The sequence below is a fragment of the Saccopteryx leptura genome, chromosome 9, assembly GCF_036850995.1.
Source record: "Saccopteryx leptura isolate mSacLep1 chromosome 9, mSacLep1_pri_phased_curated, whole genome shotgun sequence".
Classification (NCBI taxonomy): Eukaryota; Metazoa; Chordata; class Mammalia; order Chiroptera; family Emballonuridae; genus Saccopteryx; species Saccopteryx leptura.
The window spans coordinates 1,567,482-1,587,384 of NC_089511.1; positions in this window are offsets into that span (position 1 = coordinate 1,567,482).

Consider the following 19,903-nt stretch of genomic DNA (forward strand, 5'->3'; position numbering starts at 1 on the left):
TACATGCAGGAGCCGTGACTGGCGACTGGGGCGCAGAGAGCCGGCAAGCTGTTCAGGAGAGAGGAGGAAACGGGGGGGGGTGAGGACGCCCCCCAGGGCTTCCTGCCCCTGCAGTTCCCACCTTGTGACATCGCCCTTTCCCGTGGACAGGGCTGTGCTGTTTGGTACCTTCAGGGTTGTTTACCAATCCTCACGAGTTTCAGAACATTTCCACCAACCCCCCCCCCAAGGAAACTCACCAGCGGCCAGTCCCCCCACCTGCCCTGGCCCCCGACAACCGCTGTCCACGCCCCGACCCCTGACAACCGCTGTCCACACCCTGGCCCCATGACAACCGCTGTCCACGCCCCGGCCCCTGACAACCGCTGTCCACACCCTGGCCCCATGACAACCGCTGTCCACGCCCCGACCCCCGACAACCGCTGTCCACGCCCCGACCCCCGACAACCGCTGTCCACACCCTGGCCCCATGACAACCGCTGTCCACGCCCCGACCCCTGACAACCGCTGTCCACACCCTGGCCCCATGACAACCGCTGTCCACGCCCCGACCCCCGACAACCGCTGTCCACGCCCCGACCCCCGACAACCGCTGTCCACACCCTGGCCCCATGACAACCGCTGTCCACGCCCCGGCCCCTGACAACCGCTGTCCACACCCTGGCCCCATGACAACCGCTGTCCACGCCCCGACCCCTGACAACCGCTGTCCACGCCCTGGCCCCATGACAACCGCTGCCCACGCCCCGACCCCCGACAACCGCTGTCCACGCCCCGACCCCCGACAACCGCTGTCCACGCCCCGGCCCCTGACAACCGCTGTCCACGCCGCCGTCTCTTGGTTTGCCGACTCTGGACACACCGCATAAAGCCCGGCACGTGTAGGTCCTTCACTCCCCCTGCGGACAGAGCGGCCGGGGTTGACCCACTCGCTCCGCCACACCTCGAGGCCTGGGAGCAGCCTCGCCCTGGTCCCCGGGGGCCCTGGTGCCTCCGGCCCACCCTGGGCAAGTCCCCCTGTGCGCTCAGGACTAGAGGAAGCCACCTTCGCTGCCCCTCAGTCCGGACACGGGAGGCACTGCTGGCCACCGTTCCTGAAGCAGGTGGGACCGTCGGGGCGGAACGAGGGCCGACACTCTCCCGCAGAAGAGAAGGGGGCCGAGCGTGGGGAGGGGCGGGGTCCAGGGCCTCGAGGGACCCAGAGGAGTGCAGGGACCCGTCCCCCAGCACCGGGCAGAGCAGCCTGGCCGGAGCTGGGCAGTTAGGGCAATAAATGAGAAGGGAGGACGGTGCCTGGTGAGGCCCTCAGAGTCGCCGTGTCGGTGCCCTTGTCTGTGCAGCCGTGGCACGTCTTTGGCACAATGAGATATGTCGGCACCGGGGGTAACCGCCTCTGAGCCCCCCCCCGTCCCCACAGGAGGGTCACACAGCCCCAACCTCAGCCCCCCACGTGCTCCTGAGCCCCAGACGGCGGCAACTCCAGGGACAGAGGCTAAACCGCCCCCACGCTAGGTAAGGCACCCTGGCAGCCCCCTGGCACATGGGGTGAGTGAGTCTAAAGAGTGGGGTCCGGTCCCCATCGCTCATGAAGAGCTGAGTGACTTGTCACAGCGGCTCCGTCTCTGGGTGCTGCTGCTGCTGCTCTCTCTGCTTTGGCAGAAACCTCTCTCGACCGGGTCGTGTAGGGATCCCCTGAGCCCCCGAGCTGTCTGTGTGGGGACTTTGGCCTCTTTCCTCTACTGACCACAGATAGCCATCGCACACCCACGAGCCAGACAAGGGATTGTGATTCATCAAAGAGAAAGAAAAACATCAACTCTGTCTTTATTGACCGAATGGCAAAGTGTCCCTCCAGATGTCGCTGGGCACTGGTTCTGTCCTCCCAGGGAGCCCCGTGTGCAGGGCGGGCCTGCCTCACACTGTCCACCGGGCTCCCCCCAGCCCAGGGCACCTGCGCCCCCACATCGGCCTCGTCCCCTGCGTGCCTCAGGTGCGGCTGGTGAGCCCCAGCGGGGTGCGGTGTCCGGGGAAGCAGGCCCCCCCCATGCCTTGCCCAGCCTGGCCCTGTGGCTCTCCTCTCTGCAGATGACCCAGTGTGGCCGAGCGGATCCTCAGCCTGACGTGGGTGCCGCCCACAACCGCCCCTCGCCGTCCCCGTCCCCGTGCGGGGCTCTGACACCGGAGTGGCAGTATTTCACGACTCCCCCTGCTCCGTGTCAGCGGCTCGCCACGGCTGAGGATCAGCCCCATTTAAATCTGCGGGAAAACAGCCGCAGGTGACATAACCTCCCGTGTCGTACCACTGTGTACACACACAAATAATTGGGGCTCTTGACCCTGTCGGGGCCCATACAACTCTAAGTACAAACTTGACATTTTGATGCCGCCGCCAGCCTTACCCGTTGTTATTTTCTGTTTCAATAACCCATTGCAGGTAGAAAAATGAAAGAAGGAAGCATGAATGATTAATGCTGTCAAGCTAAAATAATGTATTTAGAAAAATCTATAAATCTGTTATTTGCGGCATTTTAAAACCGAACACGACACTTCTGTGCGCGGGGGCTGCCTGCTCTCGGCGGACGGCGCGAGCCCTCTGCGGACCGCAGGGCGGCCAGGCGGCGGCGGTCTGGGCCGAGTGGGGCTGTGGCCATCCGGGGACAGGCTCAGGGGCTCCCTGGCTCCTCCTGTTCCCAGGGTCAGGACCAAAGCCCCACAGGAGGGCTGGCCGAGTGCTGTCCGTCAGGGGGAGGCGGGGAGGTCAGCCTCTGCCTCCCCAGGTTTCCGGTTCCCTCTCCTGGGCCTGCAGCCCACAGGGGCCGGCCACTGGCTGTCCCAGGCTCCAACCCTGTGCGAAGATGCCCGCCTCACTCAGGTGCTGGGCCTCCATGATTTAAAATCAACTCAACTCGCCCTGCCTGATGGCTCGGTGGGTTGGAGCATCATCCTGAAGCACAGAGGTTGCAGGTTCGATCCCTGGTTAGGACACATATAGGAACAGATCGATGTTCCCGTATCTCTCTCTGTCTCTCTCTCTCTCTCTCTCTCCATTCCTCCCTTGCTAAAATCAATAAATAAAAAATAAAAAGTTTTTTTTAAAAATGAAAGTAAACTAACTCTCTCAGCACAGAAAGTGACGGCTCTTTCAGCACCCGGGAGCAGGTGCCTCGTTCAGGGCTCTACACGCTCATCCAGAAGGAACGGAGGCGTCCGCGCAGGAGGGCTCTTGCTCTACGTGCAAGCAGGCGACCGCGAATGAGCGGAGCTCGTTCAAGTCATACCTGCAGTGTCTCGGGCTCCGTGAGCGCCAGACCCAAGTAGCTCTGAGAGCCCCCCCCCCCCGGGTCCCGAGACTCTGTGCCCCTCCTTGCTGTGGGTCAGCGCCCGGGAGGGCCGGCCGGGGTCACGCATGTGCTTGCGGCCAAGCTCTGAAGAGCTGGTGGGTCCCACAGAGGGCGCTCAGGGCGTGGTCAGGGACATGGGTGGGTCCCACAGAAGGCGCTCAGGGCGTGGTCAGGGACGTGGGTGGTTCCCACAGAGGGTGCTCAGGGCGTAGTCAGGGACGTGGGTGGGTCCCACAGAGGGCGCTCAGGGCGTGGTCAGGGACGTGGGTGGTTCCCACAGAGGGTGCTCAGGGCGTGGTCAGGGACGTGGGTGGGTCCCACAGAGGGTGCTCAGGGCGTGGTCAGGGACGTGGGTGGGTCCCACAGAGGGAGTTCAGGGTGTGGTCAGGGACGTGGGTGGGTCCCACAGAGGGTGCTCAGGGCGTGGTCAGGGACGTGGGTGGGTCCCACAGAGGGAGTTCAGGGTGTGGTCAGGGACGTGGGTGGGTCCCACAGAGGGTGCTCAGGGCGTGGTCAGGGACGTGGGTGGGTCCCACAGAGGGCGCTCAGGGCGTGGTCAGGGACGTGGGTGGGTCCCACAGAGGGCGCTCAGGGCGTGGTCAGGGACGTGGGTGGGTCCCACAGAGGGCGCTCAGGGCGTGGTCAGGGACGTGGGTGGGTCCCACAGAGGGAGTTCAGGGTGTGGTCAGGGACGTGGGTGGGTCCCACAGAGGGTGCTCAGGGCGTGGTCAGGGACGTGGGTGGGTCCCACAGAGGGAGTTCAGGGCGTGGTCAGGGACGTGGGTGGGTCCCACAGAGGGCGCTCAGGGCGTGGTCAGGGACGTGGGTGGGTCCCACAGAGGGCGCTCAGGGCGTGGTCAGGGACGTGGGTGGCGATGAGATGGGCCCAGCACCGGGTCTCCCTGGTGCTGTCGCTCTGCAGGGCGGGGTTAGCGTTTGTATTTTTTAATTTGAACAAAAGGGCATTGCTAATTGCCGAGTGTTGAGGACCAGCAGTTGCAGAGGTTCTAGCTGAGTGGCCCCAACCGCAGGGGGGAGAAGCCATAGAGCTCTCTGCCCGCCAAGCAGAGCGAGGACCAGCCCGCCCCGTGCTCTGGGTGCCTCAGGGTGGGGAAGGTGACACAGTGTCCCCCAAAAGAACTGGACTCGCTGTCGGCTACCACAGCAGAGGGATCAAGGTCCAGACACCCGCTAACACGTCTGGCCTCAGGCTAGGGATGAGTGCTTCTCCAGACCATTGCGCGGGGTCTGGCCCAGGGCGGTGGGGCAGGTGTGCGGGTCCTGCCGGGACAGAGAAAGTCCACCCTGCACACGGCGGCTCACTGGCAGGGAGGTGGCGGTGGCACCGGGTCCTGGAGGCACCTGCAGGGCGTGCCCAGGCCTGCCCAGGCCCCACCGACCACAGTGGGGCAGCCACACCCACTTCCAGTCGAGGCCCAGGTTTCCTGAGGGCCCACCCTTCAGCATCGGATCCCAGGTTCACGGCCTGGTCTCCGTTCTGCTGGAGGTCACTCACAGAAAGGTCAATACTGGTGGCCAGCACAGGGTCAGCTTTGGGAGGTAGGTGGTCTCCTGGTCCACGGGCTGGGGAGACCTTGCACCTGTGGGCCAGGCTGTGGTCACTGAGGGGTGTGGGAGGCCACGAGACACACCAGCACCCTGGGAAGCTGCTGAGACACCCCAGAAAGACGTAAGGGGGACCCTGGGGTCCTGGGGGAGTGACCTGGGCTCGAGACCGGGGAGTGACAGTAGCAGTGTAGGTACGGCCTCTGTGAGACTCCCGGGCTGAGCTAACCAAGTGATAGTCCCCGTGGCCACTCCCGCAGGGCCAGACTCTGGCCACGGTGACGCAGGGACCCCAAGGCAGGAGTCTCCAGGCCTCACAGCCTTAGGAGCCCAGGAGCAAGGCTGACCGCACCCGGCCCCTGGCTGCCCCTGCCACCAGCACCACGCGTGGTGCTGCACTAGGCCCCTCACGGCTCCCGCCAGCCACGCCCGGCACCCGCGCGGGAGGCCACAGCAGCGGCTGCCCTGCCAGCCCCCTCCCGTCCCTGCCAGCCCCCTCCCGTCCCTGCCAGGCCCCCCCCCCCCCCACCGTCCCGGCCAGGCCCCTCCCCGTCCCGGCCAGGCCCCTCCCCGTCCCCGCCAGGCCCCTCCCCGTCCCGGCCAGCCCCTCCCCGTCCCGGCCAGGCCCCTCCCCGTCCCGGCCAGGCCCCTCCCCGTCCCGGCCAGGCCCCTCCCCGTCCCCGCCAGCCCCTCCCCGTCCCGGCCAGCCCCTCCCCGTCCCCGCCAGGCCCCTCCCCGTCCCCGCCAGGCCCCCCCCCCCCCCCCCCCCCCCCCCGCCGTCCCTGCCAGCCCCTCCCCGTCCCGGCCAGCCCCCTCCCAGTCCCTGCCAGCCCCTCCCCGTCCCGGCCAGGCCCCTCCCATCCCTGCCAGCCCCTCCCCGTCCCCGCTAGGCCCCTCCTCATCCCTACCAGGCCCCTCCCCATCCCGGCCAGCCCCCTGGTGACCCCGGCAGGAGAAGGAGCTCCATGTGCTGTGTTCTCTCACCCTGGGACGGAGGGGTGGGTCACCCCCCCCCCCCGCCCCGCCCCCGGCGCCGGCGCACGGGGCACAGACCACTCTGTGCTGAGTGCCCGGCAGCCCTTGCGCCGTGTGCTGACTGCTGTCAAACAGAATAAAGTGAAATAAATCTCAGGGAACAGAAAAATTAAGGCACCTAAATGTGCTATTGTTTTTGATTTGGTCCTGGACTCATAAAACGGTGCTTTTCTTCCCTTCCCAAGTGGTCGGATAAATAAATCCGCCGTAAAGCCTGGAAGGAAAGTACATTCGTGGGCGAGTGCTCTGTGGAGCTCTGACTCGGGTCCGTCCCTCACCCACCCTCCCTCCCTCCTCGGCGGGTCCCGGGGCTGGGGCCCCAAGGACGGGGCTCTGCTGGGGACGTTCCAGGCGTCACTGCCCCGGGCCTCCCTCCAAAGTCAGCTTCATGCCCCCCTGGTGCCCCCTTGCCCCACTGGATGATGTCCTGCATGTCCTGACCCGGGGGTGCCCGCACGATGGACGTTGACTAGGATGGGCGTCTTCGGGAGGCGGGACTCTGCTTTGTCCCCTTCGGGTATGAAATGCCTGGGAACGGGCTCACCTTCCAGACCGGTGAGGGGTGGGGTCATCCCAAGACCAACAGGTGGAAAAGCCACCGCCCCTTAGCCTGGGATCCAAGGGCCCCGCCTCTCCACACACAGGCCAGTCCCCACGGGGTCAGGCCAGCCGCAGCCGTGGTGACCCCTGTCTGGCGTCCCTGAGCCGGGCTCCTCCTGGCCCTGTCCTGCTGCCTCAGGGATGCAAGCGCAGGGACCCTGGCCGGCCGGACTGGGGTCTGTGCCTGGGGGCGGAGGGAGGAGAGTCCGGGGGCAGATTTTTCCTGACCTTCCACCCACACCAGCCCGCTTCACCCACCGCAGTTCTGTGGAAGTCCGTCCATCATGACAGGACACCTGTGGAAACCAGAAGCTTTCCACTGATTAAAATAAATTTTCGAAACCCCTGGCCAAGCGCAGTCTGTTCTATTCTGAGGGGGGGAGCCTGTCCCACTGTCTTCTCCCTGATCCATGATGTCAGGCTGCCTCGGGGGCAGGAAGGACAAGCAGGTCCCCAAAGGGAAACACCCAGGAATGGGGGGGAGGGGGGGAGGCCAGCTCCGCAGGGAGACTGAGGCAGGGCCCCTCCTGAGGCCGGAGGGAGCGATGCCCAAACCATTCCTGACCTGTGGTCACTGAGAGCGGGGGAGGGTCACGGGGGCGACGCTGTGCATCCCGCTCACAGGGAAACCCAAGACATTCTCTGGAAAGACAAGGAAGTCTGACACGTTGCCTCCCACGCTAGAGCCGGTCCTAGTACTGACATATTCCCAGTTATTTACCAGACCTGTTCTAAGTGTTTCACTTGTTTAAAAGTTGGTTTGAGAGAGAGAAGGGAGAGAGAAACATCGGTGTGCTGTTCCACTTATTCATGCATTCACTGTTTGATTCTCATATGTGCCCTGACCCGGATCCAACCCACAACCCTGGCGTATCGGGGTGACGCTCTAACCAGTGGTCCCCAACCCCCGGGCCGTGGACTGGTACCGCCGGTCCGTGGGCCATTTGGTACCAGTCCACAGAGAAAGATTAAATAACTTACATTATTTCTGTTTTATTTATATTTAAGTCTAAACAATGTTTTATTTTTTAAAAATGACCAGATTCCCTCTGTCACATCCGTCTAAGACTCACTCTTGACACTTGTCTCGGTCACGTGATACATTTATCCGTCCCACCCTAAAGGCCAGTCTGTGAAAATATTTTCTGACATTAAACCGGTCCGTGGCCCAGAAAAGGTTGGGGACCACTGCTCTAACCCACTGAGCCACCAGGCCAGGGCCTCTAAGTGTTTACGTCTTCATTCATTTAGTTCTTACGATGACAGAATGAAGTAAGTGCTGTTGTTATCCCCATTGTGCAGATGAGAAAACAGAGGTGCAGACAGGGAAGGCAAGCTTCCAAGGTCGCACAGCGAACAGTGGGCAGGCCCAGAAGTCAAACCCCAGCAGTGGAGCTGGAGTCTGTGCCCCCCGCCGGCCCCTGCACCCCACTCCTGACCAGATCAAAGGGGTCTCCATGCTGTGCAGCCAGGCCACAGCTCAGACCCTTGCCAGCATGGCGTGCAGGGGACAGGCTGTCCTGAGCCCCAGGAGGAGCCCACTTGTTTGGGAAGGCCGCCTGTGGCTCTGGGAGTGAGGGGCTTCCGGGGACCCAGGCCCCGGCCAGAGCGCTCAGTGTGCGGAGAGGGGCCAGCAGTGCTGCCCAAGCGGAGCCGCTGCCCATGGTGAGGGGCTCCCAGGCACCCAGGCCCCGGCCAGAGCGCTCAGTGTGCGGAGAGGGGCCAGCAGTGCTGCCCAAGCGGAGCTGCTGCCCATGGTGAGGGGCTCCCAGGCACCCAGGCCCCGGCCAGAGCGCTCAGTGTGCGGAGAGGGGCCAGCAGTGCTGCCCAAGCGGAGCCGCTGCCCATGGTGAGGGCAGCAGAGGGAGCTGGGGACGCGGGCAGTGGGGGCAGTGAGGACACGGACGCACAGGCGACCTGGTGACGGCGACGTGGACAGGGAACTGTGTCAGTGTGCTGGGACCACGGAGGGTTTGTCCAGGAAGTCAGGCAGCACAGTGCAGGAAGCCGAGGCCCTGTGCGGTCCGGCGCACCCACCTGTCTGAGCTGAGCACCGGCGTCACTGGGGGTCAGGGCTTACTTTCCCACCACGGGCTGTAAGAGGGGAAGTCTCGGTCACGTCTGCTCCGTGCTGTGGTCACCCCACAGTGGCTTCTCTGCACATACAGCTGGGCAGAGGGTGGCAGGGGACAGCCTCGGGCCCACTGCAGCCAGGAGTACACCTCCCATTCCTGCCTGGGAGGTGAGGGTTTGTGGCCTCATTCTCTTCTGTCTTTCTTTGATTTGATTCTTCCAATTGTCCAATGGGCTGAATCAGACACACATACATACTCACACACACACATGCAAACATGCACACACTCATGCATATACATACACACATGTGTGTGCAGGCACACAAATATGCCATACATGCATGTGCACACATGTGAATGCACACACTTTGCACACTAACACACATGTGTGCATGCATGTGCACAGTCCTGCATATACATACACACGTGCACACACACTCACACACGCACACGCACATGTACACATCTGACCAAAACCAACTTTCATTCTCAAGGCCATGCAGCTGAAGCCACGAGGAAGAAATATTGGCCCATCTGGTCCATAATTTGCACTAAAACTCTCTTCCGGTGAAATCAGCGACACAGCTCGTCTGCTCTCCACCTTCCTGACTGTGACGAGAACAGCCACGCCGCTGAGCCCCTCTCTGGCGGAAGACACTCCCGGCCAGCAGGACCCAGCCCCGTGAACACTCCCATGGACTAGCCACTCCCCCCAGCAGGACCCAGCCCCGTGAACACTCCCGTGGACTAGCCACTCCCCCCAGCAGGACCCAGCCCCGTGAACGCTCCTGTAGTCTAGTAATCTAGCCACGGCCCCCCAGCCCTGACTGGAGCAGGGGAGACAAGGGCAGTTCCCTTTACTCCTGTCTCATCTCCCCAACTGACCTCTTTCACGGGAGGAATGCATTTCTCTGGGTTTTCTCTCCTCAGTCACACCCAAACCACGTGTCTGTGCGCAGAGAGAGGTTTAGGGGTGTCCTGGGGAGCTGTGCTGAGCGAGCATGTGCCCGTTGTCCTGCTGAAAACCACTGCACTTACTTCTGTGCGCTGGTCTCTTCCTAGAACACGTCTCATTTCCCGGTTTCCCGAGACAGGACGGAGTCTGGCGTGTTCACTCCATCTTCCCGGGGACGCCCCGCACGGCGCCAGGGCGGGGGAGGTACTCAACCCAGGGCAGGTGAACAGGGCAGCACAACGGGTGCGGTGGCTGTCTCCCCACGCCAGGGCCACCGCCGAGGACTCGTCTCAGCCAGCCCTGGCCATTTCACCCCACTCAGCACCAGTGGCTGCTCCAGGAGGAAGCCTTGGACCCCACCCTGGCCGGGGAGACCTGAGTGCAGACCTGGGTCCTCTGGGGGGGGTGCTCATCCCACAGGGGAAGACAGAGCGAGGCGGCGCCACCTTCTTCTGCCCGGGTGTCCGGATGGGACCGCTGGGCAGCTGCAGCCAGGCCGTGACCAGGCCCTGGCGGGTGATGAGCTGGCTCTGACGGGCGACATAAAGAACTCGCACCCTCGACAGCGCTGTGGTGCTGTGAGTGGAGGTCCCGCCTTGCCCCCTGCCGCTCTGCACGGGGGCTGATGAAACAATTGATTTTCGTGTTAAAGCCCCCGTACGTCAAGAGCTTCTGCTACTTGCAGCTAAAGGCGTCTAAACTGCTGAGCTGGAGGGTGAGAAGACGACGTTCCCCACACTCTCCAGCATGGTAGACGTCCCTCCCCAGGTGCCCAGGGAGTCAGACTGTTTCACGGACAAAGAAAGTACCTGTGTGTGCTCGGGATGCCCGGGGGGTGGGGCAGCCGGGTCCTCAGCTGGGCAGACCCCTCTGCCGGGCTCCGCTTTTCTCGGAGCTGCTGCTACCCACTCCCAGAGACCCAGGGTTGCCCGATTTGCATGTTGAAAACCTCTAATGACTCACAACAGTGATGGCTCAACCAGAAGAACAAGTTGGGGTTTCTCTTGAACCCCAACCACTCCAGCCCTGGCGAGCCCCAGAGTGGGGAACAGCTGAGACCCAGCACAAAGGAATGGGTCCCCAGGAAGGGTCCCCTGAGCACCAGGGGTGAGCTCTCCGGGCCCATAACCCTGCCTTCCATGGAACTGGGCATTTGCGATGACAGTGACTTTGCCCAGGGCAGGAATCCGGATGAATCTGACACCCTGACAGGTCCAAGGCGAAATGGACTGGCATAAACTCTCCACCTGCAGGTCCAAGCTCTTCCTCTTCGGCCCCTTTGTGAGAGCTGCTAAAGCCATCGTCTCCAGGTGTTTCCACGTCAGCGGGTCACCTCCCAGCTCTGTGGGTGGCGGCCTGGACACCACCAGGTGTGTAGGCTATCACACAAACACACTTTAATAAACACGTCACCCCATACAGCGTGTCCCAGGCTCCCTCGGCCAAACACGGCTGCAGGAAGGGGACCCAGAGTGGACACTGCTGGTCCAGTGACTTCCAGCCAACAGCTCCGCCACTGACCAGGCGTGAGGTGCGGGCCTGCTCGTCTGGTTAGCAAAACTCTCGCACACGAAGGAGGGTCGGGCTCGGGGCGGGGGGGACACCATTTTGGGTAGAAATAATAGCAAAATTCTCAACTACAGGGGCCTTTTAATTTGACTCCTATCTTGAAAGCTACGTTATTTTATATCTGCGCAGAAAGGGTAATATCAAACTTATGAAATATTTACCAACATGGCCTCGCAAACAACAAATCACCTCTTTCCCATTAAATTTTCTTTTTGTGAAGGATATGTTAGTAAAATACTGCAGCTTGCAATTTAATTACAATGAGTAATTAAAACTTAGAGCATAATCATTTTTGGCAAAAAGTCAGTTTTTGTTAAAATTTTAAGATAGAAAAAAAGACGCCTATTCCGACCATAATACTGCTCGTAATTAAGATAAATGCATCAATTATTAAAGATGCAAACACGTCAAGCGAGCATAACTAATTATTCGAGCATGTTAACAGTTGTTTAATGTTAACAAGCAGTGAATTATTAAAGACCCCATGTGCCGCATTCTGGACCGCATAACATAGAATGTTCTGGAACATTATGTGAATTTTTTTTTTTTCAGGTTTTTTTTTCCCTTCGGTCTTCTCCAACCGGGTTGGCCATAAAGTGACGGTCACTTGCCTTGAAAATGTGTTTCTGAAATGCGTAGCTGGGATCAGGCTCCCGGAGAAAACCACACTGACCCAGAGAGGGGTCGCAGGCCCAGCTCCAGGTCCGCAGGGAGGGCGTGGGGTCGAGGGGCCAGTTCCCCAGGGAAGGCTCAGCCCGGGGCCTCCTCGGGGAACAGACACGGGGCGGGGGGCGGGGAGGCGCGGACCCCCGGGAGCTCCTCACGCACCTCCTCACAGCTGTGGGCTTCCCCCTTCTCTATTTAGAGATACACCTTCCTGCTAACAGCACTTCACGCAATCAGATAATCAAGATGCCAATTAAGACACTTGTACAAATCACACGCGGCGCGGAGCGGGGTTATTTCTGACTGTCAAGCCGCACGTCAACACCGGCATCGCGCTCTCTGGAACCCAACGGCCCCGGTGTCTGCTCCCCCCCCCCCCGGAGCAGCACCCTTGGGAGCCCATCTGCTGGTGGGCGGAGAACCAGTTGGGAACATCGTATCGGGGTCCTCCAGCCCCAACATTCTGTGCTCCCCTGGCCCCTCACCCTCCACTCTTGACCGTGCTCCAGGGGGAAAGGGGGTTTTCCGCGAGGCTGGCGGAGCCGCTGAGCTGAGCGAGGGTCCCGGGGGAGCTGGGGAAGGATGGGGTGGGGAGAGCAGACCTAGGCCTGCCCCTGCCCGCTGCCCCTGAAGGGGCCCTGCTGTGCCCAACATCTTCTAAAGGCACCGAGAGCCGCTGGCTGTGAGCCTGCCTCTTCCTTGGGCAGAGTCTGCCTCCTGTCCCGTGCCAGGCGGGTCGGCAGCAGCCGGCTAGGGTCCTGCCACAGGCTCGGCCCTCCACCAGGCACGGGCCGTTAGTGATGATAGACAGGGGCTTGCAGTGACCAAGAGGAAAAGCCATACACAGAGGAAACTGCAAGGCAGTGTGTGATCCTTCCCTGAAATAAAGATCTGAGGGTTTCTATCTGTTCCTCCTTCTACACATCCAATGAGCCTTCCTAGCAGCAGTTACTGTGCACAGGCTGTTCCTCACACCATTCCAGGTACAGGCAGTGAGGCAGCTTCCCAGGACAACCAGCCTTCCTCCCAGCAGTTACTGTGCCCGCGCTGTTCCTCACACCATTCCAGGTACAGGCAGTGAGGCAGCTTCCCAGGACAACCAGCCTTTCTCCCAGCAGTTACTGTGCCCGGGCTGTTCCTCACACCATTCCAGGTACAGGCAGTGAGGCAGCTTCCCAGAACAACCAGCCTTCCTCCCAGCAGTTACTGTGCACGGGCTGTTCCTCACACCATTCCAGGTACAGGCAGTGAGGCAGCTTCCCAGGACAACCAGCCTTCCTCCCAGCAGTTACTGCGCCCGCGCTGTTCCTCACACCACTCCAGGTGCGGGCACTGCTGGGCTTGGTGCATCTGTGAGAACCACCGATGAAGCACACTGAGGGCGTGTCTTGGGAGAGAAGAGAGGGCAGCCATGGCCGACAGGCCCAAGCGCGGGGACTGCACACAGGACACACCGCGGGACGCTGCAGGCCCGACCTCCGCGCGCTGCACCTCAGGAACCATCCTGTCCCTCTCTCCACAACCCGGGGACACACAACCACATCCTTTTCACCCATGGAACACGAGAGGAGGGGACATGTGTGCCCTCAGGGACACGGCTCTGTGGGAGGAGGACCAGACCTCGCTGGATGGCAGAGCCACAGGTGGACGGAGCCTGGTCCCCAGGGGACACCCGGCCCCTGGATGCTGAGACCGCTCTGGACAGGAAAAGGAAACATGGATTGTGTTTGTTTCGTTACCCTCTGGGATCAGTTTGGGACCGAATGTCAGTCCACGCTAACTAACCGCTGTGCAGAGACCGTGTGCACCACGTGATTGACATCTGCCCGCGGAAACGGGGTCAGGCTTTCCTTTGGCACGTGCGACACCCATGAGGGGCGTGTCTGCACGCTTGTGTCGCCGGCAGGACAGGTGCCCGGGGCTCCGGCTCCGTCTCTCCGCGTCCACCCTCACCGACGCCCCTCTGTGCTGTCGGCGTCTCCTCCCAGCAGCCGCCGGTGGCAGCTCCAGGTAAAAGCCAAGCCTCCTCGCTGAGTCGGAGGGAGACCCCCAGCCTTGGCACGCCTCCACTATTGTTTCCACGGACCCCCCTGGCCAAGCTGCACCAAACTCTCTGCTGGCGACACCGAGGGAGGGGCGCTGTCCCCCTGGGGCAGGAGGGCAGAGAGACTCTGGGACCCACCTCCCAGTGCTGAGTCCCCGAGCGCCCGGGACGCGGGATCCTGGAATTGTGTGCGGGTCCCCCGTCAAGCTGGAGCGGCGCGGCCGACTCTCTCTCTCTCTCTCTCTCCCTCTCTCTCCCCCTCGGAGTGCTGGCTGGCGCCGGGCCAAGCGCACCCCTTCACGTGTCAGCCCTGAATCTCTTCATATGTTCGGGTGAGCTGCGTGCACACTGGCTCTGCTCTCGCTCGGCGGCTCCGCCATCTGTCTGCATCACGGGGTTTATGGCACAGAGTACCTCCAACGCCGGAGCCTCCGTTCCTCTCCCTGGCGTGCCGCCGTCCGGCACTTTATGAACAGAACGATTAGAAGGTGGGGGCCTCCTCCCTTCTCTTCCCTCCGCCCCTCCACCCCCCCCACCCCTCTCGTTTTTTTCTTGGCACATTACGGAATTCAGGAGGATTTTTACAGTGCGTTTTATGAAGATGAAAGGTGCTTTGAAAGAAAATTAAGAAATTATCGGGGAATGGAAATGTGGCTGCAATTCAGCTGGTATAAAAAAAAAAAAATCCTTTAATCTCAGTCGTGATTAACTGGATTCTCCACATTGTTCCTCGCGGCCCGTCCTCACGAAGGCCACATTCAGGCATCTTCTAAAATCCGCAGAGCAATTCTGGGGTTCGATGTCAGGTGGTTCCTGTGTCCGTGCGTGTGTGCGCGTGTGCGTGCGTGTGTGTGTGTGTGTGTGTGTTAAAGACACACGAAGACGCGACGCGTGCCGCTTCCAGTCACAGAATCTCAGGTGCGTTCCGTACCACGCACGCAGAGGACCACACTTCAGCTTTTAAGACAAGGCGCAAAGGTACCGAAATCCCACGTGAAAAAATCTCACCTCTCAGGGGCTCCCGGGGCATGAACTACATTCCCGGGCGCACGCACATCTCTGTGTCCTAAGTGACCCGTTGTGTCTACATCTGTTCGCAGCAGCCCAGGTTTTCGTGGCAACGGTTGCGCGTCTCATAGGGCGCTCACGTGGTGGACGGTGACCTGCGATACCTCTGGACGCGGTGGCGAGAACAGGCCAGGGCGCGCCTCTGACTCTCCCCTGTGGAAGTGACTAGTGTCTCAGATAACACCCCCGGGAAGCCTGCTCGCTGTCTGTGGACAGGTGTTCGCACGGGGAGCGAGTGGGACTTCCAACGGGAGGGTCTTCGTGAACAGTCGGGAGAGGGCTCCCGCGTCCCTGGCGTCCAGGAAGTCCTGCCTGCTCTGACGCGTCCGAGGAAACGACGGTGAAGAGACCAAGACCAGGGACTCGGACTCTGCCGGGCTTCGTCGGTGACTCTGCTTACTCGTCATGAGCAACCAGCACGAAACGCCGCCCCTGCGAGATCACGGTGAGGCTGCCCCGCCCCTGCGAGATCACGTGAGGCTGCCCCGCCCTGTGGGGTCACGAGGCTGCCCCGCCCCATCGGGGTCACGAGGCTGCCCCGCCCCTGCAAGATCACGGTCAAGGCTGCCCCGCCCCGTCGGGGTCATGAGGCTGCCCCGCCCCTGCGAGATCACGTGAGGCTGCCCCGCCCTATGGGGTCACGAGGCTGCCCCGCCCCTGCGAGATCACGGTCAAGGCTGCCCCGCCCCGTCGGGGTCATGAGGCTGCCCCGCCCCTGCGAGATCACGTGAGGCTGCCCTGCCCTGTCGGGGTCACGAGGCTGTCCCGCCCTGTGGGGTCACAAGGCTGCCCCGCCCCATGGGGGTCACGAGGCTGCCCCGCCCCATCGGGGTCACGAGGCTGCCCTGCCCTGTGGGGTCACGAGGCTGCCCCGCCCCTGCGAGATCATAGTCAAGGCTGCCCCGCCCCGTGGGGTCACGAGGCTGCCCCGCCCTGTGGGGTCACGCGTTGTGGTTCCGGCTGAGAGGGAGAGCAGGAGCTGGCCGTGTCGCTGGGGCACCCCCATGAACCCCTTCTCTCCTCCACTCTCTGACGGTTCCTGAGGGCCAACCTGGACCCCTGCTCTCCCTTGTCCTTCTCCGGAGTCCAGTTCCCCAGCATGCTCGTCTCCAGCCACGCTGGGTCGGCATCCTGTATCCCCACGGGTGAGACCGACCTCCCACTCCCCAGCTCTCTGCACCAAGCCCTTGGTGGGCCAGGGGTGAGCCCCAAAGCTGGACCGCCCGCGGGGGTCCCCCATGGCTGGCGTGCAGGCACTGGTGGAAGGCAGGGCACAGACCGTAGGGAGACTCCTTCCTTCCTCGGTGAGCGTCCACACAGCTCGGCTGCATTCGGGCGCCTGCGTCCCCTCCCTGAAGGGCCCGTTACTGGCCGGTGTGGCTCACAGAAAAGTCATGTCCCTGAGATCCGAGGAGCAAACATGAGCACAGGCTCTGCGTGGACAAACTCTTCAGCCGCCACTACTCCCGGGAGAAGTGTGGAAACGGCCCCTCTGCTTTCTGACACGGGGCCTCAGAGCCACGCCCCGGCCACACGGCGGGTGGGGAGCCCCCGTTGGGGTCACGCTGGTGGGGGCATGGCTGCCCCCAAAACCACCAAACCAGCGTCTCCACAAACTCCTGGGCATCTCGTGGTCCCCCTCACGAAGCAGGGCCCGGAGCTGTTGACATTCATTTCTTCCTGGCTGCCTATCGCTCCACCGCAAAGGGACTGTCTTCTTGACTCGGGCTCTAAGCGGTGGGCTTCTCCCAGGAGCCGGGACTGGCCTCTGGACGCACATTAGGATTCAGTACTAACAGTGCTCCCCCAGGGGCCCCGGCCGGGTGGCTCAGTGGATAGAGCGTTGTCCCCGTGCACAGAGGTCACAGGTTTGATCCCTGGTCAGAGCATGTGTGAGAAGCAATCTATGAGTGCACAGTTAATGGAACAACTAAGTGAAATGAGTTGATGACTCCCTCTCTCTCTCCTTCTCCCTCCCCCTCCAACCCCCAAATCAATGGAAAAAAATATTTAAAAAGTGTCCCACTTGGACCACCATGGGGGTGACAGATCCTGTGGCCGCACAGCATTCCCCGTTTGCTCCAGCACCGTTTCTCTACTTGCCTGAAACCAGGACGTCCGTTTACAGAAGGCCTCCTCCCCGTCTCCACCAGGAAGAACCACGGTGAACCCTCAGAGCCCACGGAGACCCTAACCCATGGAGAGCGTGCCTCTGGTATTCCCGGCCCCTCCCTGTGAACCGGCCTCCCCAACACTTTTCTTTTGTCTGCAGCTGAAGGTGGCGGCGTTTAAGCCCGAGTTCTGAGCCGCGTCTGCGAGTTCCTCCCTTTCACTGGGCATCTCCGTGTGCACAGGAAGCACGTGTGTTCATGAATGTTGGTTTCCTTGTCCTCGTCCGTCTGTCTTCAGTTACAGGAGGCAGGGGTGGGGGTCCCCGCTGAGCACCTAGAAGGGTGCTGGGGAAACAGTGCTTCTTCCCTATGGAACCGAGAGCCCCAGAGGGTGGGTGCATGGCAGCCTTCCCGGCTCCCTGGGGCAGGGATCCCCACCTTCCTCCTTGACCCCTTCCCTGACCTGGAATCTCCTCATTAGGACCCCAAAGGGTTAAATTACTGGCAGACTGGCTCTCCCCACCTGGTCCTAGAGTGTCGGGTAGCACTGGTCTCTTGAGACTAAGTATAGGACTTAACTCAAGGTCACCCCGTGTGCCAGTGACTGTGGGGACTCGGGGTGTTATGTGCAGTCTCTGCACTCGTTGTGGGGTAGTGGCCCCCCAGGAGACGGGCTCGGGGGTCCCAGGGCATTGAGGTGCCCGGTAGACACCGATTCAACACCACACATTGTCGCGGGCCAGGGAGGCGGGGCTTGGAGATGCGGAGGTCACCGGAGGTGTGTCCCTGCCTCAAAGGGACGGTGCCCACTCCCTTCAGTCTGTGCCTCGGCCACGTCCTGGGTTGTGTGGACGCCGGTGCCCGGGTGGCTCTGTCTCACGCGGCCGTGCATCACGGAGCTCGTCACTGCCGCACGTGGAGCCCGACCTCGCTGCCTGTGTCGCTGCCTGTGTCCCCTGGGTGCCCCCTCTCACAAAACAGCAGAAGAGCACCTGGAACAGCAGGGGCCGACGACCGTGACGTGTGGCCTCCACGGCCCCCGGCGAGGCCTCCGTGCTCAGAGGGGGTGCGCTGAGGCCAGTCCCGACGCGAGTGGACGCGGTTTCCAGGGGCGTGAGCGTCGAGGCAGGAGGAACAGAAGTGATGAAGTGATGGTGTCCCTGGTGCGCCCCGGTCCCCCCTCTGAGCTGGGGCCCGCGCCGGGCACGCCGCCCTCCTGCGAGCCGTGAGAACCCCTTCTCCCGCACGGTCTGGCTGCCGTGAGCCCCGGCCCTGGAATTCCAAGGTCAGGTGTCTGTTTTCTCCGGCGACACCCGGCCAGGCCGCACGGTTCCCAAGCGTTTCTGGACGTTTCTCCGGAGACTCCTAAGTGGGGATTACACTGGAATTCAGGACCCTCCTCAAAACCCCCTCTGAAGTCTCGGGAAAACCCAGGGACGGTGAAAATCCCCAGCCAAAGGCGTTTAATTCAAAGTGGGCTTGGTGAGTGAGCGGCCGCGTCAGAGCCAGTGACAACAGGTGCCCCTAAGCCCGTCAAGGTCGGGTTTCCCGAGGCCCCTCTCGCGAGGTACCCCCCCCCCAGGAGAGAAGGCTTGCAGCTGCCGGCCTGCCTGCCAGGACCACCCACCCCCACCCCACATGCCTTTGCTGGTCCACGTTCTGGCCGGTTCATGTGGTCACATGATATGATTTGAGGTGAAACAGTTTGTTTTCTGTGTTTTTTTTTCCCCTACACTGACTCTTGTTTCTGGGCAGCGAGGCTCTCTCCCCACACCAGGGGGAGGTCTGCGGGCAGTGGTCAGCAGTGGACACACTGTGGGGCAGGTGTGCAGGGAGACTGGGCATCAGCGTGCCCTCCCACAGCCCCTGGGGGAGCACGGGCCCCCGCACTCCCAGTCAGGCGGCTGCCCCTATCTAAACAACGCACCAGGATCCTGCCGTTCACAAGACCTCCCCAGACAACCTTCTCAGAGGTGACGAGTGGAGTCGGGTCCAGGTCACGTTCTCAGCTCTGGGGGGCACTGTGATGCATCCTGCCAACCCCTGAGGTGCCCACACAAAGGCCTGTGTGGGAAACCCCTCGTGTATGGGTCCCAGGGAGGGAGGGCACGGCTCCTGCAGAATGCCACCCGAAACCACACGGGCAGACCAGCCCTCTGTTGAGACGCACCGGGGCTGGCTTCACGGAGACCACGGTGCTTCCGCTCTTTTAGGGGTCTGTCCTTGACCCCAGGGGTGTAGACACAAGCGGGGTCTAAGGTTTTCAACAGCAACCCTGCCGGCTCCACTGGAGTTATGGGCTGGACAAGCCTGGACACCCACCAGCAGTGAGGAGACGGCCCCACACGGGCTGCTGGCTCAGGTCACAGTGGGGTGCTGGCTCGGCACAGGGGACTCCCGATGCCACCGCAATGGTGTCACACCCAACCACCTGCCTGCCCCTCGCAGGGACCGCCAGAGGCCTGGACAGAGGGTTTGGTCCTGTGGGAATGGCCCCCTAAGCCCCGGAGTGTGGGCGGATGGCCATTTTTATGTTCATAAAGGACCGATGTGAAGAAATGTCTGCCCCCAGCCAGCAGATCTCTGGGACGACGCTCACCGTGCTCTGTCTGACCTTCCCTTCAAGCCCCTCGTTCCTGTACAGACCAGCTCCACTCAGAGCAAAGCCAGGCTGTTCCCATCTCTGTCTAAACAGCTCACATTTTCTTTGGGGAGCAAGAGGCTAACCCCCACTTTTCAAGGGAACTATAGGGAAGTGAGGGCCTGAGACTTTGGCCAATAGAGCCGCATACATCCCCCTTCCGTTCCCACGACCCCCACAGCAGAGGTGCTCTGGCGGACGCCGAGATCTCCGTCCCAGGAGCCGGGGTCCC